This window comes from Lutjanus erythropterus, chromosome 17 (genome assembly GCF_056507025.1).
Source record: "Lutjanus erythropterus isolate fLutEry1 chromosome 17, fLutEry1.hap2, whole genome shotgun sequence".
Lineage (NCBI taxonomy): Eukaryota > Metazoa > Chordata > Actinopteri > Lutjaniformes > Lutjanidae > Lutjanus > Lutjanus erythropterus.
In genome coordinates, this window is record NC_139333.1 from 32,038,678 (window position 1) to 32,056,023 (window position 17,346).

The following is a 17,346-nucleotide window of genomic DNA, read 5'->3' on the forward strand; positions in this document are numbered from 1 at the left end:
CACTGTGCTTTGATCTAGCATGGGCTCTGTGATGCCATCAGTGTTAGGTTATAACCCTAGCACCATGTCATTATCATACCTCCACTGGTTTTCGGGGGATAACTTTTGAAGGGATGGTGGTAGAGACTTGAAACCAAGCTCTGCACCCCCATTTTCGGACATTCCGGATCCAACGGTGCCACCCTCGAGTCTCTACGAGGTCGGGAAGTGGGTCAACCAGAACCTCGAGTACTCTGGTGCATACCTCGACAGGTTTCGGGGGATAACTTTTGAAGGGATGGTGGTAGAGACTTGAAACCAAGCTCTGCACCCCCATTTTCGGACATTCTGGATCCAACGGTGCCACCCTGGAGTCTCTACGAGGTCGGGAAGTGGGTCAACCAGAACCTCGAGTACTCTGGTGCATACCTCGACAGGTTTCGGGGGATAACTTTTGAAGGGATGGTGGTAGAGACTTGAAACCAAGCTCTGCACCCCTATTTCTGGACATTCCGGATCCAACGGTGCCACCCTCGCGTCTCTACGACGTCGGGAAGTGGGTCAACCAGAACCTTGAAGACTCTGGTGCATACCTCGACGGGTTTTTGGAGGATAACGTTTGAAGTGAATGTGGTACAGACTTGAAAGCAGGCTCTGCACCCCCATAACTTTGTCTGCACACACACACACACACACACACACACACCCACACCCACAACACACATACACACACACACAAGTGAACACATCAGAATGTTAGGTGGCTGTGATGTCATCAAAGGCAACGTGATGACGTCACAGACACTGTGCTTTGATCTAGCATGGGCTCTGTGATGCCATCAGTGTTAGGTTATAACCCTAGCACCATGTCATTATCATACCTCCACTGGTTTTCGGGGGATAACTTTTGAAGGGATGGTGGTAGAGACTTGAAACCAAGCTCTGCACCCCCATTTTCGGACATTCCGGATCCAACGGTGCCACCCTCGAGTCTCTACGAGGTCGGGAAGTGGGTCAACCAGAACCTCGAGGACTCTGGTGCATACCTCGACAGGTTTCGGGGGATAACTTTTCAAGGGATGGTGGTAGAGACTTGAAACCAAGCTCTGCACCCCCATTTTCGAACATTCCGGATCCAACGGTGCAACCCTCGCGTCTCTACGAGGTCGGGAAGTGGTTCAACCAGAACCTTGAAGACTCTGGTGCATACCTCGACGGGTTTTTGGAGGATAACGTTTGAAGGAAAGGTGGTAGAGACGTGAAACTAAGCTCTGCACCCCCATTTTTGGACATTCCGGATCCAAGGGTACCACCATCGAGTCTCTACAAGGTTGGGAAGTGGGTCAACTAGAACCTCGAGGACTCTGGTGCATACCTCGACGGGTTTTTGTGGAATAACTTTTGAAGTGAATGTGGTACAGACTTGAAAGCAGGCTCTGCACGCCCATAACTTTGTCTGCACACACACACACACACACACACCCACACCCACAACACACATACACACACACACAAGTGAACACATCAGAATGTTAGGTGGCTGTGATGTCATCAAAGGCAACGTGATGACGTCACAGACACTGTGCTTTGATCTAGCATGGGCTCTGTGATGCCATCAGTGTTAGGTTATAACCCTAGCACCATGTCATTATCATACCTCCACTGGTTTTCGGGGGATAACTTTTGAAGGGATGGTGGTAGAGACTTGAAACCAAGCTCTGCACCCCCATTTTCGGACATTCCGGATCCAACGGTGCCACCCTCGAGTCTCTACGAGGTCGGGAAGTGGGTCAACCAGAACCTCGAGGACTCTGGTGCATACCTCGACAGGTTTCGGGGGATAACTTTTGAAGGGATGGTGGTAGAGACTTGAAACCAAGCTCTGCACCCCCATTTTCGGACATTCCGGATCCAACGGTGCCACCATCGAGTCTCTACGACGTCGGGAAGTGGGTCAACCAGAACCTCGAGGACTCTGGTGCATACCTCGACAGGTTTCGGGAGCTAACTTTTGAAGGGATGGTGGTAGAGTCTTGAAACCAAGCTCTGCACCCCCATTTCTGGACATTCCGGATCCAACGGTGCCAACCTCGCGTCTCTACGAGGTCGGGAAGTGGGTCAACCAGAACCTTGAAGACTCTGGTGCATACCTCGACGGGTTTTTGGAGGATAACGTTTGAAGGAAAGGTGGTAGAGACGTGAAACTAAGCTCTGCACCCCCATTTTTGGACATTCCGGATCCAAGGGTACCACCATCGAGTCTCTACAAGGTTGGGAAGTGGGTCAACTAGAACCTCGAGGACTCTGGTGCATACCTGGACGGGTTTTTATGGAATAACTTTTGAAGTGAATGTGGTACAGACTTGAAAGCAGGCTCTGCACCCCCATAACTTTGTCTGCACACACACACACACACACACACACACACACCCACACCCACAACACACATACACACACACACAAGTGAACACATCAGAATGTTAGGTGGCTGTGATGTCATCAAAGGCAACGTGATGACGTCACAGACACTGTGCTTTGATCTAGCATGGGCTCTGTGATGCCATCAGTGTTAGGTTATAACCCTAGCACCATGTCATTATCATACCTCCACTGGTTTTCGGGGGATAACTTTTGAAGGGATGGTGGTAGAGACTTGAAACCAAGCTCTGCACCCCCATTTTCGGACATTCCGGATCCAACGGTGCCACCCTCGAGTCTCTACGAGGTCGGGAAGTGGGTCAACCAGAACCTCGAGGACTCTGGTGCATACCTCGACAGGTTTCGGGGGATAACTTTTGAAGGGATGGTGGTAGAGACTTGAAACCAAGCTCTGCACCCCCATTTTCAGACATTCCGGATCCAACGGTGCCACCCTGGAGTCTCTACGAGGTCGGGAAGTGGGTCAACCAGAACCTCGAGTACTCTGGTGCATACCTCGACAGGTTTCGGGGGATAACTTTTGAAGGGATGGTGGTAGAGACTTGAAACCAAGCTCTGCACCCCCATTTTCGGACATTCCGGATCCAACGGTGCCACCCTCGCGTCTCTACGAGGTCGGGAAGTGGGTCAACCAGAACCTTGAGGACTCTGGTGCATACCTCGACGGGTTTTTGGAGGATAACGTTTGAAGTGAATGTGGTACAGACTTGAAAGCAGGCTCTGCACCCCCATAACTTTGTCTGCACACACACACACACACACACACACACACCCACACCCACAACACACATACACACACACACAAGTGAACACATCAGAATGTTAGGTGGCTGTGATGTCATCAAAGGCAACGTGATGACGTCACAGACACTGTGCTTTGATCTAGCATGGGCTCTGTGATGCCATCAGTGTTAGGTTATAACCCTAGCACCATGTCATTATCATACCTCCACTGGTTTTCGGGGGATAACTTTTGAAGGGATGGTGGTAGAGACTTGAAACCAAGCTCTGCACCCCCATTTTCGGACATTCCGGATCCAACGGTGCCACCCTCGAGTCTCTACGAGGTCGGGAAGTGGGTCAACCAGAACCTCGAGGACTCTGGTGCATACCTCGACAGGTTTCGGGGGATAACTTTTGAAGGGATGGTGGTAGAGACTTGAAACCAAGCTCTGCACCCCCATTTTCGGACATTCCGGATCCAACGGTGCCACCATCGAGTCTCTACGACGTCGGGAAGTGGGTCAACCAGAACCTCGAGTACTCTGGTGCATACCTCGACAGGTTTCGGGGGATAACTTTTGAAGGGATGGTGGTAGAGACTTGAAACCAAGCTCTGCACCCCCATTTTCGGACATTCCGGATCCAACGGTGCCACCCTCGCGTCTCTACGAGGTCGGGAAGTGGGTCAACCAGAACCTTGAGGACTCTGGTGCATACCTCGACGGGTTTTTGGAGGATAACGTTTGAAGTGAATGTGGTACAGACTTGAAAGCAGGCTCTGCACCCCCATAACTTTGTCTGCACACACACACACACACACACACACACACCCACACCCACAACACACATACACACACACACAAGTGAACACATCAGAATGTTAGGTGGCTGTGATGTCATCAAAGGCAACGTGATGACGTCACAGACACTGTGCTTTGATCTAGCATGGGCTCTGTGATGCCATCAGTGTTAGGTTATAACCCTAGCACCATGTCATTATCATACCTCCACTGGTTTTCGGGGGATAACTTTTGAAGGGATGGTGGTAGAGACTTGAAACCAAGCTCTGCACCCCCATTTTCGGACATTCCGGATCCAACGGTGCCACCCTCGAGTCTCTACGAGGTCGGGAAGTGGGTCAACCAGAACCTCGAGGACTCTGGTGCATACCTCGACAGGTTTCGGGGGATAACTTTTGAAGGGATGGTGGTAGAGACTTGAAACCAAGCTCTGCACCCCCATTTTCGGACATTCCGGATCCAACGGTGCCACCATCGAGTCTCTACGACGTCGGGAAGTGGGTCAACCAGAACCTCGAGGACTCTGGTGCATACCTCGACAGGTTTCGGGGGATAACTTTTGAAGGGATGGTGGTAGAGACTTGAAACCAAGCTCTGCACCCCCATTTCTGGACATTCCGGATCCAACGGTGCCACCCGCGCGTCTCTACGAGGTCGGGAAGTGGGTCAACCAGAACCTTGAAGACTCTGGTGCATACCTCGACGGGTTTTTGGAGGATAACGTTTGAAGGAAAGGTGGTAGAGACGTGAAACTAAGCTCTGCACCCCCATTTTTGGACATTCCGGATCCAAGGGTACCACCATCGAGTCTCTACAAGGTTGGGAAGTGGGTCAACTAGAACCTCGAGGACTCTGGTGCATACCTCGACGGGTTTTTGTGGAATAACTTTTGAAGTGAATGTGGTACAGACTTGAAAGCAGGCTCTGCACGCCCATAACTTTGTCTGCACACACACACACACACACACACCCACACCCACAACACACATACACACACACACAAGTGAACACATCAGAATGTTAGGTGGCTGTGATGTCATCAAAGGCAACGTGATGACGTCACAGACACTGTGCTTTGATCTAGCATGGGCTCTGTGATGCCATCAGTGTTAGGTTATAACCCTAGCACCATGTCATTATCATACCTCCACTGGTTTTCGGGGGATAACTTTTGAAGGGATGGTGGTAGAGACTTGAAACCAAGCTCTGCACCCCCATTTTCGGACATTCCGGATCCAACGGTGCCACCCTCGAGTCTCTACGAGGTCGGGAAGTGGGTCAACCAGAACCTCGAGGACTCTGGTGCATACCTCGACAGGTTTCGGGGGATAACTTTTGAAGGGATGGTGGTAGAGACTTGAAACCAAGCTCTGCACCCCCATTTTCGGACATTCCGGATCCAACGGTGCCACCATCGAGTCTCTACGACGTCGGGAAGTGGGTCAACCAGAACCTCGAGGACTCTGGTGCATACCTCGACAGGTTTCGGGGGATAACTTTTGAAGGGATGGTGGTAGAGACTTGAAACCAAGCTCTGCACCCCCATTTTCGAACATTCCGGATCCAACGGTGCCACCCTCGCGTCTCTACGAGGTCGGGAAGTGGGTCAACCAGAACCTTGAAGACTCTGGTGCATACCTCGAGGGGTTTTTGGAGGATAACGTTTGAAGGAAAGGTGGTAGAGACGTGAAACTAAGCTCTGCACCCCCATTTTTGGACATTCCGGATCCAAGGGTACCACCATCGAGTCTCTACAAGGTTGGGAAGTGGGTCAACTAGAACCTCGAGGACTCTGGTGCATACCTCGACGGGTTTTTGTGGAATAACTTTTGAAGTGAATGTGGTACAGACTTGAAAGCAGGCTCTGCACCCCCATAACTTTGTCTGCACACACACACACACACACACACACACACCCACACCCACAACACACATACACACACACACAAGTGAACACATCAGAATGTTAGGTGGCTGTGATGTCATCAAAGGCAACGTGATGACGTCACAGACACTGTGCTTTGATCTAGCATGGGCTCTGTGATGCCATCAGTGTTAGGTTATAACCCTAGCACCATGTCATTATCATACCTCCACTGGTTTTCGGGGGATAACTTTTGAAGGGATGGTGGTAGAGACTTGAAACCAAGCTCTGCACCCCCATTTTCGGACATTCCGGATCCAACGGTGCCACCCTCGCGTCTCTACGACGTCGGGAAGTGGGTCAACCAGAACCTTGAGGACTCTGGTGCATACCTCGACGGGTTTTTGGAGGATAACGTTTGAAGGAAAGGTGGTAGAGACGTGAAACTAAGCTCTGCACCCCCATTTTTGGACATTCCGGATCCAAGGGTACCACCATCGAGTCTCTACAAGGTTGGGAAGTGGGTCAACTAGAACCTCGAGGACTCTGGTGCATACCTGGACGGGTTTTTGTGGAATAACTTTTGAAGTGAATGTGGTACAGACTTGAAAGCAGGCTCTGCACCCCCATAACTTTGTCTGCACACACACACACACACACACACACACACACACCCACACCCACAACACACATACACACACACACAAGTGAACACATCAGAATGTTAGGTGGCTGTGATGTCATCAAAGGCAACGTGATGACGTCACAGACACTGTGCTTTGATCTAGCATGGGCTCTGTGATGCCATCAGTGTTAGGTTATAACCCTAGCACCATGTCATTATCATACCTCCACTGGTTTTCGGGGGATAACTTTTGAAGGGATGGTGGTAGAGACTTGAAACCAAGCTCTGCACCCCCATTTTCGGACATTCCGGATCCAACGGTGCCACCCTCGCGTCTCTACGAGGTCGGGAAGTGGGTGAACCAGAACCTTGAGGACTCTGGTGCATACCTCGACGGGTTTTTGGAGGATAACGTTTGAAGTGAATGTGGTACAGACTTGAAAGCAGGCTCTGCACCCCCATAACTTTGTCTGCACACACACACACACACACACACACACACCCACACCCACAACACACATACACACACACACAAGTGAACACATCAGAATGTTAGGTGGCTGTGATGTCATCAAAGGCAACGTGATGACGTCACAGACACTGTGCTTTGATCTAGCATGGGCTCTGTGATGCCATCAGTGTTAGGTTATAACCCTAGCACCATGTCATTATCATACCTCCACTGGTTTTCGGGGGATAACTTTTGAAGGGATGGTGGTAGAGACTTGAAACCAAGCTCTGCACCCCCATTTTCGGACATTCCGGATCCAACGGTGCCACCCTCGAGTCTCTACGAGGTCGGGAAGTGGGTCAACCAGAACCTCGAGGACTCTGGTGCATACCTCGACAGGTTTCGGGGGATAACTTTTGAAGGGATGGTGGTAGAGACTTGAAACCAAGCTCTGCACCCCAATTTTCGGACATTCCGGATCCAACGGTGCCACCCTGGAGTCTCTACGAGGTCGGGAAGTGGGTCAACCAGAACCTCGAGTACTCTGGTGCATACCTCGACAGGTTTCGGGGGATAACTTTTGAAGGGATGGTGGTAGAGACTTGAAACCAAGCTCTGCACCCCCATTTTCGGACATTCCGGATCCAACGGTGCCACCCTCGCGTCTCTACGAGGTCGGGAAGTGGGTCAACCAGAACCTTGAGGACTCTGGTGCATACCTCGACGGGTTTTTGGAGGATAACGTTTGAAGGAAAGGTGGTAGAGACGTGAAACTAAGCTCTGCACCCCCATTTTTGGACATTCCGGATCCAAGGGTACCACCATCGAGTCTCTACAAGGTTGGGAAGTGGGTCAACTAGAACCTCGAGGACTCTGGTGCATACCTCGACGGGTTTTTGTGGAATAACTTTTGAAGTGAATGTGGTACAGACTTGAAAGCAGGCTCTGCACGCCCATAACTTTGTCTGCACACACACACACACACACACACCCACACCCACAACACACATACACACACACACAAGTGAACACATCAGAATGTTAGGTGGCTGTGATGTCATCAAAGGCAACGTGATGACGTCACAGACACTGTGCTTTGATCTAGCATGGGCTCTGTGATGCCATCAGTGTTAGGTTATAACCCTAGCACCATGTCATTATCATACCTCCACTGGTTTTCGGGGGATAACTTTTGAAGGGATGGTGGTAGAGACTTGAAACCAAGCTCTGCACCCCCATTTTCGGACATTCCGGATCCAACGGTGCCACCCTCGAGTCTCTACGAGGTCGGGAAGTGGGTCAACCAGAACCTCGAGGACTCTGGTGCATACCTCGACAGGTTTCGGGGGATAACTTTTGAAGGGATGGTGGTAGAGACTTGAAACCAAGCTCTGCACCCCCATTTTCGAACATTCCGGATCCAACGGTGCAACCCTCGCGTCTCTACGAGGTCGGGAAGTGGGTCAACCAGAACCTCGAGGACTCTGGTGCATACCTCGACAGGTTTCGGGGGATAACTTTTGAAGGGATGGTGGTAGAGACTTGAAACCAAGCTCTGCACCCCCATTTTCGGACATTCCGGATCCAACGGTGCCACCATCGAGTCTCTACGACGTCGGGAAGTGGGTCAACCAGAACCTCGAGGACTCTGGTGCATACCTCGACAGGTTTCGGGAGCTAACTTTTGAAGGGATGGTGGTAGAGACTTGAAACCAAGCTCTGCACCCCCATTTCTGGACATTCCGGATCCAACGGTGCCACCCTCGCGTCTCTACGACGTCGGGAAGTGGGTCAACCAGAACCTTGAAGACTCTGGTGCATACCTCGACGGGTTTTTGGAGGATAACGTTTGAAGGAAAGGTGGTAGAGACGTGAAACTAAGCTCTGCACCCCCATTTTTGGACATTCCGGATCCAAGGGTACCACCATCGAGTCTCTACAAGGTTGGGAAGTGGGTCAACTAGAACCTCGAGGACTCTGGTGCATACCTCGACGGGTTTTTGGAGGATAACGTTTGAAGTGAATGTGGTACAGACTTGAAAGCAGGCTCTGCACCCCCATAACTTTGTCTGCACACACACACACACACACACACACCCACACCCACAACACACATACACACACACACAAGTGAACACATCAGAATGTTAGGTGGCTGTGATGTCATCAAAGGCAACGTGATGACGTCACAGACACTGTGCTTTGATCTAGCATGGGCTCTGTGATGCCATCAGTGTTAGGTTATAACCCTAGCACCATGTCATTATCATACCTCCACTGGTTTTCGGGGGATAACTTTTGAAGGGATGGTGGTAGAGACTTGAAACCAAGCTCTGCACCCCCATTTTCGGACATTCCGGATCCAACGGTGCCACCCTCGAGTCTCTACGAGGTCGGGAAGTGGGTCAACCAGAACCTCGAGGACTCTGGTGCATACCTCGACAGGTTTCGGGGGATAACTTTTCAAGGGATGGTGGTAGAGACTTGAAACCAAGCTCTGCACCCCCATTTTCGAACATTCCGGATCCAACGGTGCAACCCTCGCGTCTCTACGAGGTCGGGAAGTGGTTCAACCAGAACCTTGAAGACTCTGGTGCATACCTCGACGGGTTTTTGGAGGATAACGTTTGAAGGAAAGGTGGTAGAGACGTGAAACTAAGCTCTGCACCCCCATTTTTGGACATTCCGGATCCAAGGGTACCACCATCGAGTCTCTACAAGGTTGGGAAGTGGGTCAACTAGAACCTCGAGGACTCTGGTGCATACCTCGACGGGTTTTTGTGGAATAACTTTTGAAGTGAATGTGGTACAGACTTGAAAGCAGGCTCTGCACGCCCATAACTTTGTCTGCACACACACACACACACACACACCCACACCCACAACACACATACACACACACACAAGTGAACACATCAGAATGTTAGGTGGCTGTGATGTCATCAAAGGCAACGTGATGACGTCACAGACACTGTGCTTTGATCTAGCATGGGCTCTGTGATGCCATCAGTGTTAGGTTATAACCCTAGCACCATGTCATTATCATACCTCCACTGGTTTTCGGGGGATAACTTTTGAAGGGATGGTGGTAGAGACTTGAAACCAAGCTCTGCACCCCCATTTTCGGACATTCCGGATCCAACGGTGCCACCCTCGAGTCTCTACGAGGTCGGGAAGTGGGTCAACCAGAACCTCGAGGACTCTGGTGCATACCTCGACAGGTTTCGGGGGATAACTTTTGAAGGGATGGTGGTAGAGACTTGAAACCAAGCTCTGCACCCCCATTTTCGGACATTCCGGATCCAACGGTGCCACCATCGAGTCTCTACGACGTCGGGAAGTGGGTCAACCAGAACCTCGAGGACTCTGGTGCATACCTCGACAGGTTTCGGGAGCTAACTTTTGAAGGGATGGTGGTAGAGTCTTGAAACCAAGCTCTGCACCCCCATTTCTGGACATTCCGGATCCAACGGTGCCAACCTCGCGTCTCTACGAGGTCGGGAAGTGGGTCAACCAGAACCTTGAAGACTCTGGTGCATACCTCGACGGGTTTTTGGAGGATAACGTTTGAAGGAAAGGTGGTAGAGACGTGAAACTAAGCTCTGCACCCCCATTTTTGGACATTCCGGATCCAAGGGTACCACCATCGAGTCTCTACAAGGTTGGGAAGTGGGTCAACTAGAACCTCGAGGACTCTGGTGCATACCTGGACGGGTTTTTATGGAATAACTTTTGAAGTGAATGTGGTACAGACTTGAAAGCAGGCTCTGCACCCCCATAACTTTGTCTGCACACACACACACACACACACACACACACACCCACACCCACAACACACATACACACACACACAAGTGAACACATCAGAATGTTAGGTGGCTGTGATGTCATCAAAGGCAACGTGATGACGTCACAGACACTGTGCTTTGATCTAGCATGGGCTCTGTGATGCCATCAGTGTTAGGTTATAACCCTAGCACCATGTCATTATCATACCTCCACTGGTTTTCGGGGGATAACTTTTGAAGGGATGGTGGTAGAGACTTGAAACCAAGCTCTGCACCCCCATTTTCGGACATTCCGGATCCAACGGTGCCACCCTCGAGTCTCTACGAGGTCGGGAAGTGGGTCAACCAGAACCTCGAGGACTCTGGTGCATACCTCGACAGGTTTCGGGGGATAACTTTTGAAGGGATGGTGGTAGAGACTTGAAACCAAGCTCTGCACCCCCATTTTCAGACATTCCGGATCCAACGGTGCCACCCTGGAGTCTCTACGAGGTCGGGAAGTGGGTCAACCAGAACCTCGAGTACTCTGGTGCATACCTCGACAGGTTTCGGGGGATAACTTTTGAAGGGATGGTGGTAGAGACTTGAAACCAAGCTCTGCACCCCCATTTTCGGACATTCCGGATCCAACGGTGCCACCCTCGCGTCTCTACGAGGTCGGGAAGTGGGTCAACCAGAACCTTGAGGACTCTGGTGCATACCTCGACGGGTTTTTGGAGGATAACGTTTGAAGTGAATGTGGTACAGACTTGAAAGCAGGCTCTGCACCCCCATAACTTTGTCTGCACACACACACACACACACACACACACACCCACACCCACAACACACATACACACACACACAAGTGAACACATCAGAATGTTAGGTGGCTGTGATGTCATCAAAGGCAACGTGATGACGTCACAGACACTGTGCTTTGATCTAGCATGGGCTCTGTGATGCCATCAGTGTTAGGTTATAACCCTAGCACCATGTCATTATCATACCTCCACTGGTTTTCGGGGGATAACTTTTGAAGGGATGGTGGTAGAGACTTGAAACCAAGCTCTGCACCCCCATTTTCGGACATTCCGGATCCAACGGTGCCACCCTCGAGTCTCTACGAGGTCGGGAAGTGGGTCAACCAGAACCTCGAGGACTCTGGTGCATACCTCGACAGGTTTCGGGGGATAACTTTTGAAGGGATGGTGGTAGAGACTTGAAACCAAGCTCTGCACCCCCATTTTCGGACATTCCGGATCCAACGGTGCCACCATCGAGTCTCTACGACGTCGGGAAGTGGGTCAACCAGAACCTCGAGTACTCTGGTGCATACCTCGACAGGTTTCGGGGGATAACTTTTGAAGGGATGGTGGTAGAGACTTGAAACCAAGCTCTGCACCCCCATTTTCGGACATTCCGGATCCAACGGTGCCACCCTCGCGTCTCTACGAGGTCGGGAAGTGGGTCAACCAGAACCTTGAGGACTCTGGTGCATACCTCGACGGGTTTTTGGAGGATAACGTTTGAAGTGAATGTGGTACAGACTTGAAAGCAGGCTCTGCACCCCCATAACTTTGTCTGCACACACACACACACACACACACACACACCCACACCCACAACACACATACACACACACACAAGTGAACACATCAGAATGTTAGGTGGCTGTGATGTCATCAAAGGCAACGTGATGACGTCACAGACACTGTGCTTTGATCTAGCATGGGCTCTGTGATGCCATCAGTGTTAGGTTATAACCCTAGCACCATGTCATTATCATACCTCCACTGGTTTTCGGGGGATAACTTTTGAAGGGATGGTGGTAGAGACTTGAAACCAAGCTCTGCACCCCCATTTTCGGACATTCCGGATCCAACGGTGCCACCCTCGAGTCTCTACGAGGTCGGGAAGTGGGTCAACCAGAACCTCGAGGACTCTGGTGCATACCTCGACAGGTTTCGGGGGATAACTTTTGAAGGGATGGTGGTAGAGACTTGAAACCAAGCTCTGCACCCCCATTTTCGGACATTCCGGATCCAACGGTGCCACCATCGAGTCTCTACGACGTCGGGAAGTGGGTCAACCAGAACCTCGAGGACTCTGGTGCATACCTCGACAGGTTTCGGGGGATAACTTTTGAAGGGATGGTGGTAGAGACTTGAAACCAAGCTCTGCACCCCCATTTCTGGACATTCCGGATCCAACGGTGCCACCCTCGCGTCTCTACGAGGTCGGGAAGTGGGTCAACCAGAACCTTGAAGACTCTGGTGCATACCTCGACGGGTTTTTGGAGGATAACGTTTGAAGGAAAGGTGGTAGAGACGTGAAACTAAGCTCTGCACCCCCATTTTTGGACATTCCGGATCCAAGGGTACCACCATCGAGTCTCTACAAGGTTGGGAAGTGGGTCAACTAGAACCTCGAGGACTCTGGTGCATACCTCGACGGGTTTTTGTGGAATAACTTTTGAAGTGAATGTGGTACAGACTTGAAAGCAGGCTCTGCACGCCCATAACTTTGTCTGCACACACACACACACACACACACCCACACCCACAACACACATACACACACACACAAGTGAACACATCAGAATGTTAGGTGGCTGTGATGTCATCAAAGGCAACGTGATGACGTCACAGACACTGTGCTTTGATCTAGCATGGGCTCTGTGATGCCATCAGTGTTAGGTTATAACCCTAGCACCATGTCATTATCATACCTCCACTGGTTTTCGGGGGATAACTTTTGAAGGGATGGTGGTAGAGACTTGAAACCAAGCTCTGCACCCCCATTTTCGGACATTCCGGATCCAACGGTGCCACCCTCGAGTCTCTACGAGGTCGGGAAGTGGGTCAACCAGAACCTCGAGGACTCTGGTGCATACCTCGACAGGTTTCGGGGGATAACTTTTGAAGGGATGGTGGTAGAGACTTGAAACCAAGCTCTGCACCCCCATTTTCGGACATTCCGGATCCAACGGTGCCACCATCGAGTCTCTACGACGTCGGGAAGTGGGTCAACCAGAACCTCGAGGACTCTGGTGCATACCTCGACAGGTTTCGGGGGATAACTTTTGAAGGGATGGTGGTAGAGACTTGAAACCAAGCTCTGCACCCCCATTTTCGAACATTCCGGATCCAACGGTGCCACCCTCGCGTCTCTACGAGGTCGGGAAGTGGGTCAACCAGAACCTTGAAGACTCTGGTGCATACCTCGAGGGGTTTTTGGAGGATAACGTTTGAAGGAAAGGTGGTAGAGACGTGAAACTAAGCTCTGCACCCCCATTTTTGGACATTCCGGATCCAAGGGTACCACCATCGAGTCTCTACAAGGTTGGGAAGTGGGTCAACTAGAACCTCGAGGACTCTGGTGCATACCTCGACGGGTTTTTGTGGAATAACTTTTGAAGTGAATGTGGTACAGACTTGAAAGCAGGCTCTGCACCCCCATAACTTTGTCTGCACACACACACACACACACACACACACACCCACACCCACAACACACATACACACACACACAAGTGAACACATCAGAATGTTAGGTGGCTGTGATGTCATCAAAGGCAACGTGATGACGTCACAGACACTGTGCTTTGATCTAGCATGGGCTCTGTGATGCCATCAGTGTTAGGTTATAACCCTAGCACCATGTCATTATCATACCTCCACTGGTTTTCGGGGGATAACTTTTGAAGGGATGGTGGTAGAGACTTGAAACCAAGCTCTGCACCCCCATTTTCGGACATTCCGGATCCAACGGTGCCACCCTCGCGTCTCTACGACGTCGGGAAGTGGGTCAACCAGAACCTTGAGGACTCTGGTGCATACCTCGACGGGTTTTTGGAGGATAACGTTTGAAGGAAAGGTGGTAGAGACGTGAAACTAAGCTCTGCACCCCCATTTTTGGACATTCCGGATCCAAGGGTACCACCATCGAGTCTCTACAAGGTTGGGAAGTGGGTCAACTAGAACCTCGAGGACTCTGGTGCATACCTGGACGGGTTTTTGTGGAATAACTTTTGAAGTGAATGTGGTACAGACTTGAAAGCAGGCTCTGCACCCCCATAACTTTGTCTGCACACACACACACACACACACACACACACACACCCACACCCACAACACACATACACACACACACAAGTGAACACATCAGAATGTTAGGTGGCTGTGATGTCATCAAAGGCAACGTGATGACGTCACAGACACTGTGCTTTGATCTAGCATGGGCTCTGTGATGCCATCAGTGTTAGGTTATAACCCTAGCACCATGTCATTATCATACCTCCACTGGTTTTCGGGGGATAACTTTTGAAGGGATGGTGGTAGAGACTTGAAACCAAGCTCTGCACCCCCATTTTCGGACATTCCGGATCCAACGGTGCCACCCTCGCGTCTCTACGAGGTCGGGAAGTGGGTGAACCAGAACCTTGAGGACTCTGGTGCATACCTCGACGGGTTTTTGGAGGATAACGTTTGAAGTGAATGTGGTACAGACTTGAAAGCAGGCTCTGCACCCCCATAACTTTGTCTGCACACACACACACACACACACACACACACCCACACCCACAACACACATACACACACACACAAGTGAACACATCAGAATGTTAGGTGGCTGTGATGTCATCAAAGGCAACGTGATGACGTCACAGACACTGTGCTTTGATCTAGCATGGGCTCTGTGATGCCATCAGTGTTAGGTTATAACCCTAGCACCATGTCATTATCATACCTCCACTGGTTTTCGGGGGATAACTTTTGAAGGGATGGTGGTAGAGACTTGAAACCAAGCTCTGCACCCCCATTTTCGGACATTCCGGATCCAACGGTGCCACCCTCGAGTCTCTACGAGGTCGGGAAGTGGGTCAACCAGAACCTCGAGGACTCTGGTGCATACCTCGACAGGTTTCGGGGGATAACTTTTGAAGGGATGGTGGTAGAGACTTGAAACCAAGCTCTGCACCCCAATTTTCGGACATTCCGGATCCAACGGTGCCACCCTGGAGTCTCTACGAGGTCGGGAAGTGGGTCAACCAGAACCTCGAGTACTCTGGTGCATACCTCGACAGGTTTCGGGGGATAACTTTTGAAGGGATGGTGGTAGAGACTTGAAACCAAGCTCTGCACCCCCATTTTCGGACATTCCGGATCCAACGGTGCCACCCTCGCGTCTCTACGAGGTCGGGAAGTGGGTCAACCAGAACCTTGAGGACTCTGGTGCATACCTCGACGGGTTTTTGGAGGATAACGTTTGAAGGAAAGGTGGTAGAGACGTGAAACTAAGCTCTGCACCCCCATTTTTGGACATTCCGGATCCAAGGGTACCACCATCGAGTCTCTACAAGGTTGGGAAGTGGGTCAACTAGAACCTCGAGGACTCTGGTGCATACCTCGACGGGTTTTTGTGGAATAACTTTTGAAGTGAATGTGGTACAGACTTGAAAGCAGGCTCTGCACGCCCATAACTTTGTCTGCACACACACACACACACACACACCCACACCCACAACACACATACACACACACACAAGTGAACACATCAGAATGTTAGGTGGCTGTGATGTCATCAAAGGCAACGTGATGACGTCACAGACACTGTGCTTTGATCTAGCATGGGCTCTGTGATGCCATCAGTGTTAGGTTATAACCCTAGCACCATGTCATTATCATACCTCCACTGGTTTTCGGGGGATAACTTTTGAAGGGATGGTGGTAGAGACTTGAAACCAAGCTCTGCACCCCCATTTTCGGACATTCCGGATCCAACGGTGCCACCCTCGAGTCTCTACGAGGTCGGGAAGTGGGTCAACCAGAACCTCGAGGACTCTGGTGCATACCTCGACAGGTTTCGGGGGATAACTTTTGAAGGGATGGTGGTAGAGACTTGAAACCAAGCTCTGCACCCCCATTTTCGAACATTCCGGATCCAACGGTGCAACCCTCGCGTCTCTACGAGGTCGGGAAGTGGGTCAACCAGAACCTCGAGGACTCTGGTGCATACCTCGACAGGTTTCGGGGGATAACTTTTGAAGGGATGGTGGTAGAGACTTGAAACCAAGCTCTGCACCCCCATTTTCGGACATTCCGGATCCAACGGTGCCACCATCGAGTCTCTACGACGTCGGGAAGTGGGTCAACCAGAACCTCGAGGACTCTGGTGCATACCTCGACAGGTTTCGGGAGCTAACTTTTGAAGGGATGGTGGTAGAGACTTGAAACCAAGCTCTGCACCCCCATTTCTGGACATTCCGGATCCAACGGTGCCACCCTCGCGTCTCTACGACGTCGGGAAGTGGGTCAACCAGAACCTTGAAGACTCTGGTGCATACCTCGACGGGTTTTTGGAGGATAACGTTTGAAGGAAAGGTGGTAGAGACGTGAAACTAAGCTCTGCACCCCCATTTTTGGACATTCCGGATCCAAGGGTACCACCATCGAGTCTCTACAAGGTTGGGAAGTGGGTCAACTAGAACCTCGAGGACTCTGGTGCATACCTCGACGGGTTTTTGGAGGATAACGTTTGAAGTGAATGTGGTACAGACTTGAAAGCAGGCTCTGCACCCCCATAACTTTGTCTGCACACACACACACACACACACACACCCACACCCACAACACACATACACACACACACAAGTGAACACATCAGAATGTTAGGTGGCTGTGATGTCATCAAAG